At 46.6% G+C, this 5,890-nt stretch overlaps 1 protein-coding gene across 8 annotated transcripts in view; it reads left to right on the top strand.

Moving 5' to 3' along the window:
• DENND2B (DENN domain containing 2B) overlaps positions 1-5,890 on the top strand; it is a 210,993-nt gene that overhangs the window by 146,529 nt on the left and 58,574 nt on the right. The gene's annotated exons all lie outside the window — the stretch shown is intronic.

Here is a 5,890-nt window from a genome sequence, read left to right as displayed (position 1 = left end):
CAGGAATGCACAGAGTAAAGGGGAAATTAATTGAAGCCAGAGATATAATAGGGACCCAGATGACGACAGGCCTTGTAAATCTTATTATTTTGTTTTAGATTTTTACCACGGTGTACATGAGCTTACCGGAGAGAGACAGACAAAGACAGAGAGAAAGGAAAAGTGAGAAATCATTCACGCCACACTCTCTTCTCTTCCATTCCTCTGTGGATTTTGACCACGCATGCACATGCATGTGGTGTGTTTTGCAGGCCTGTGGGTCTGGGACTAGAACCACAGAGTTGGCCACGTGGGATCCAGTGCCTTATCTACCTACTGGCCACATGCCTTGTAAGTTGTTTTAAAGATTCTGATTTTTATTTTGAGTGAATAAGAGCTATGTTTTTGAGAGTCTTGAGCAGTGGAGTGGTAAGATGCACACTGGTGCTGGTGGTGGGGGAAATGTGATGAGGGTGGCTTATTGAGGGTCTGTTCTGACTCTGTTTCCTCGGTGAACCAGGAAACAAAGTCAGCTGAAGGAGTAAGGGCAGGGGCTGAGATGCTAAAGTTGAGAAAGGGGGAAAGCTAAAACCCTCTGCCCAGAGAATTCCGTTGTGTTTTCTCTAGGTTCTGAATGTCCTTTATATCTTTCCTAAAATTTTGCCAGGGGGTGTGTACACTCACTAGAGAGAGATAGAGAGAGGGAAAGTGAGAAAGCACCAGTGGAAGGATCAGTCCCTTCTCCCCATTTAACTCTCCCTTTAGGATTTTGGGCATGCATGCACACACACCTGGCATGTTTTTCCAACTCCTGGGTCTGGAACTCGAACTGCACAGTCAGCCCTGTGGATCCAGCCACCTTAACCACTATGCCACTGGCTGGTCACTATTCCTTATAGATGGCTTCTCATTGCTCTTCTCATTATAAAGGTGGGGCATTCTCCCTGTGCTGTGGATGGGAAAATAGAGATATTGAAACTTACAGTCCTGTTGGCCCTTATTCTTCCCTGTCCTCTAAGAAGCTATGACTTGTGGGTGGTGTGTTTTTCTGAAACAGAGGAGGCATCTTGCCATCGGTCGGGTTGAGTTCAGCTAAACCAGAGAGCATGGGAATGGTGAGAATAAGGTCAAGATTTAGGGTCAGGAAAGGCTTCAGAAAGTTGACATTTGAACTGGATATTTAAGAAAGAATGGGGGCGGAGAACATTCAAGATAGAAAGAATTGGCTGGACAGAAGCATGGAGGCACAAGCATTCCTGGTATTTGCAAGAAGTGGCAACTAGGCTGATGTGGCAGGACAACTAAGGTGCTGGTGTGAGATAGGACGGTGGTCTTTGAATCATTGTCATAATTAGGGGACCCACCACGCCCTTCTTCCCAGAGTGAAAAGGGCGAGGGTTAACTCCCCTGTAGCAGGGTTTTGGTGGGATAGACTTCCATTCTACTTGCTTTTTCAAAGTGGTGACAACTCTTTGGGCCAAGTGAGCTTCATCATCCTGGCAGAGCTAGGGTAAACCACTTGCCAAGAGGCCAAGTTTCCCAACTGGCAAAAACAGCTGTGTGTAGGTTTTTAAAACTGTTGTGGAATCAAGCAAATTTCCTTTGGTCTAGAATTGCCTGACAGGCCTTCACCCCAATTCTGATTTTCAGGAAGTGTTTAAACCCAGCTTTAAACCACTACAGAATCTGTACTGAAGTGGAGAAGAACCATCTGGCAGGAAGAGGGGTTGAAAAATGGCTGAGGTTAAAAATCCAAACCTGAAGAGCGTTCTTTGAGGAGGAGTGTTGGGAAAGAGGGTGTGGGAGTGATAAGTGGACAGTGAAGAGATGGAAAGAGTTCTTAACTTTTTTCCCTGATTATTATTCAACAAAAAAATTTATCTTTTCCTGTGGCTGGTTGAGGGAGATTTCAACTTCATAGAGCCCTGTAAAGACTCCTGGCAGTCCTTCTGATCTCCCAGCAAAACAAACCACAATCCTTTCCACTTGACCAGGCTCATTATCCCCTCAACAAGGGCTTTCTAGACCTAGAATCACAGAACCTGGCCTGGAAAGGAAAAGAGTGAAGAGATGAGGTATGTGGAAATAGTGAAGGAGAAAAGGAGTCTGGCACTTCGGAGAGAATGGGATAAACTTGAGAAAATCCTTCCTGGCACTCTTTGTAAAGCTTTGGATGCCCACCCAACCAATGTCCTGAGCCATTATTCTTAGGGCTTCAGAGCCCAAGACAGGGTTGTTGGCAGATAACCAGTGAGAAAGATTTGGAAAAGGAGAGAAAAAGAGGGATGAGGGAAGAAGAAGCCAGCACAAATGAGATTATGGCAAGTTTCCCGGGAATAGCCTTTCCTCATGGGAAGCTGGATGAGGAAAGTCAATGAGGACACTTGGGAGGAGATTGGAAGCCAAGGTTGGCTGAGGGTGGAGGACAAGGCCTGCCATTGACAGTCTGGGTATCGATTAGCTGTCACTGGAAAATTCCCATTCATCAGTTTTGTAGCAGCTGTGATTTTAGAAGAAAAGGATCCTTGAGCACCTTATAGGATGCTAGAATTTCTAGGGACTTTTGTCATCCTTGTCTTTGGCCCTTTGAGGCCCTCTTTTTGTCATCATTTAACATCAGTTAGCATTTATTTGAGAAACTTTTATGTGCAGAACTCTCTGCAGAGTACTGAGGGCTATTCAAAAAACTAAGAACCAGCACTGCCCATAGCTTTCTTAGCTATGTGGGACAGAGGGGATGGGATTGTCAGGAAACCAGTGGGATGCCAGAGGACAGAGAGGCTGTATAGATGAGCTGCTACAGCAAGGCCTAAAGCTCTTAGTTCATGCAGCGTTGTGAAAGATAAGCAAATCCTTTCTACCTTAGCTCAATCCAGGGTAACTATAGGAGAGAAAGGAAGAATTGGAAATCACATTTATGAGGGGCCACCCTGTGACCTAAAGGCTAAGGAGGGTGGATTCTGTATGATTGACTGTGGATAGAATCCCAGACCTAGTGGCTTGAAAAACATGCCAGGTGTGTGTGTGTGTGTGTGTGTGTGTGTGTGTGTGTGTGCGTGTGCGCATGCTCAAAATCTCAAAAGGAGGGAGAAATGGAGGAAAAGGGGTTGAAGCATTACTCCTCTGCATTGAGATGGGGAAGTGTTTTCTCTGTCTCTGTCTCTGGATAGTAAATGCACCCTCTGGCAGATTTATAAAAGAAAGGAAATTATACTTCTGAGAACTCTGCTTACTTAAAAGGACTACTTCTAATGATGACTGCCTTGTATCTTGCGGTGTCTCTGAGCCATGTGTGCCTGAGTGGGGAGGAGGTGTGGCAGGGGAAGAGAATGGAGGAGGCAGCCCCAAGAAAATAGAAAATAGCCAGAGCCATTTCTCAAGCTCTATTCTGAGTCTGCTTCTAGGAGCTCTTTTATCCATTTGAGAACTGGACAGGCAGCTGGTCAGAAAAGCAGGCATGGGAGAACTGTGCTCTTGGGAGCTTTTCCATAGGGAACTTAGCAGGGGAAGGTCCCTGCTTCAGGAAGAGCAGGGGCTGATATGAGAGTCCAGAAGACACATGAGTGCTGGGGGCAAGGTTAAGTCCTATAAACCCAAGGATCATCTTGATTTAGCGCATTTGCTAAGCTCCTCGGAGCGATTGCCAGTGTTGGTTGCTGAGACTCTTGGAGAGGGAAATTAAAGGCCTACATGCTTTCTGCCTGACATCCTGTTCCCTGGCTCCGTGGCCAGGACCCATGGATGAAGAAAGGTATAGGAATCAGTTAGTTGGTAAGAAGGAAGTGAGTAGGGGTCTGCTGGATGGGATGAGCAGGCAGGCCTGTCCCCAGACAGCCAGACGGCAGCTGCTTGCTGTGCAGTAACTGCGCCGTCCTTGGACCCTGGCTGCAGCTTCCTGACGGTGACCACGTTCTCACGGCACACTCACGAGCTCAGTTCTCCTTCCCACCTTTTCTGTCCCTTCAGGCTGCTTGTTAAGGCGTAACTTCCACAGAAGCCGCTTGCTTAGGAAATTGCTGGAATGTAGATGTCAGCAGAATTTCTCCGATGTGGTTGAGAGGTTTTCTTTGTTGGACATCTAGACTGCTTACCTGGTCTGGGAAAGTAGGGTGCTTGGCAGTGCTGTTTCCACCCAGTGGTGACTTTGACCCCAGCAGAATGTGAGGCTTCCCTCCAGATATTCACCTCCCTTCATCATCATTCTCAGGGCTCAGCTGTCTCCTTCTTCAGAGCAAGGTCACCCGTCTTGTCATCATTATGCCTGCAGAAAAGTACCACATGGACATTTAGAGATGTCACCTAAATAAGGGAAGACAAGAGTTTTGCTCTAGATAAGAAGGTTCATTCTTAGAGGCTGGGCATCCCTAAGAAAGAACGCCCACCGGAGCCTGACCTCTGTTCGGTCCCGTCTTGGGCCTTTGGGAGAGCCTCCAAGGGCTGGGTGATGGGAATGGAGTATAGTGATAAGCAGCCCTGGGACTGGAAATAGAGTTACAAGATGAAGCTGGCCTGAGCAAAAGCAGGGAGTCTTCCAAGGGGCCTTTCTTCCTATAGCACGGAGGGGAATAAGTAGGGTTTTTAAGCAGCCAAGAGGCTGCCGTTCCCCACACTGCTTATGTCCCGCTGTCTAAGAGGTCGTGTGCCATGCTACCTCCTAGCCCTCTCTGCAGGGACGCAGGTTAGAGAGTGGTCCTCGCTGCTGAGTGAACAGGAGAGTCAGGTCCCAGAGGACAGAAGCTGACCCGGTGGAGGTGCTGGGTAGACAGGGGCAGTACTAAGGTAGAGGGCTCACTGTATCTAAATGGGCCAGTATCTCCAGGATGGAGAAGTGGAGGCCAGAGGATTACAGCATGACCATGCCCTACGGGGGGATGCTTTCTCTCTCTCTCTCTCTCTCTCTGTTTTTCTCTGTGTCTATTGCTCTGCCTCAGTATCTCTCTGGCAATCATATGCACCTTTGACAATTTAAAAAAAACCTTCAAAAATTTTTAAATGTATTTCTTCAGAGAGAAAGAGATGGGTGGGTACCTCTAACAGGGTCTTCACACTGCAGTACACCCCTAGCCAGCCCAGATCATGGACACACAAGTGTTTGCCTAGATGTATAGGGAGGCCTCAGGACATGAAGCTGGGACCTTGCCATGTGGACCTGGCATTGCAGAGCATTGCATTACTGCTATACCATTGACTGGTCCCCTAGAATCTGAATTTTTATTTGTACTCACCTGATCTTATGTTTGGTAGCTAACTAAAATTATTTAAAATGAAGGGAAGGCTAGATGAAATGGCCTTTGCTGTTATAGACCACAAATTTATGGCTCCTGGTATTAATACTTTTCCTTTTCGAAGGGAGGAAAAAGTGAAGAAAGAGATTGTTAACTACCAGGGCTGGTTGACGGGAAGGGTTGTTTCAAGATACAAGAATCCCAAGCATATCTGAAGATTAAGGAAACTATTTAGATGGGACACTGATAATGCTTTCTCGGGACCCAGTGATGTACCTGGCCCTTTGTTGCTGAGGGCTAGTGATCTGTGCAGGGTGGAAGAACCTAAGGGGTGTTGAGAAGAGGATGGAGGGCCGAGTGTCCCTTTTTTATTTGCTCATAGCTGGCAAACTCTTGGAAGCTGGTAAGTAGTGACTCTTTATGCCTTTCCAAGTCCTTAGCATACCACGGGACACAAGTTTTCACATTTAAGGTGTGCTTACTAAAAATGCAAATTCCTAGGTCCCATCCTACTATTAGGTCATTGGGAAAATTGTGGTGTATTTTTCTGTATAAAAATGCATCATGACTTTCCCAACTACCCAATACATTGCCATTGAAGAGTGGAGGTGAGGCATGGGACTCTATTTTTAACATGGACCCATTGATGTTAAGAAAAATAAGTGAACAGTGAAGTCAGACAGAGC

Source organism: Tupaia chinensis, unplaced genomic scaffold (assembly GCF_000334495.1).
Source record: "Tupaia chinensis unplaced genomic scaffold, TupChi_1.0 Scaffold141165_1, whole genome shotgun sequence".
NCBI lineage: Eukaryota > Metazoa > Chordata > Mammalia > Scandentia > Tupaiidae > Tupaia > Tupaia belangeri.
Note: the sequence above shows the minus strand (reverse complement) of the source record. Positions and strands in the feature narration are given on the sequence as shown.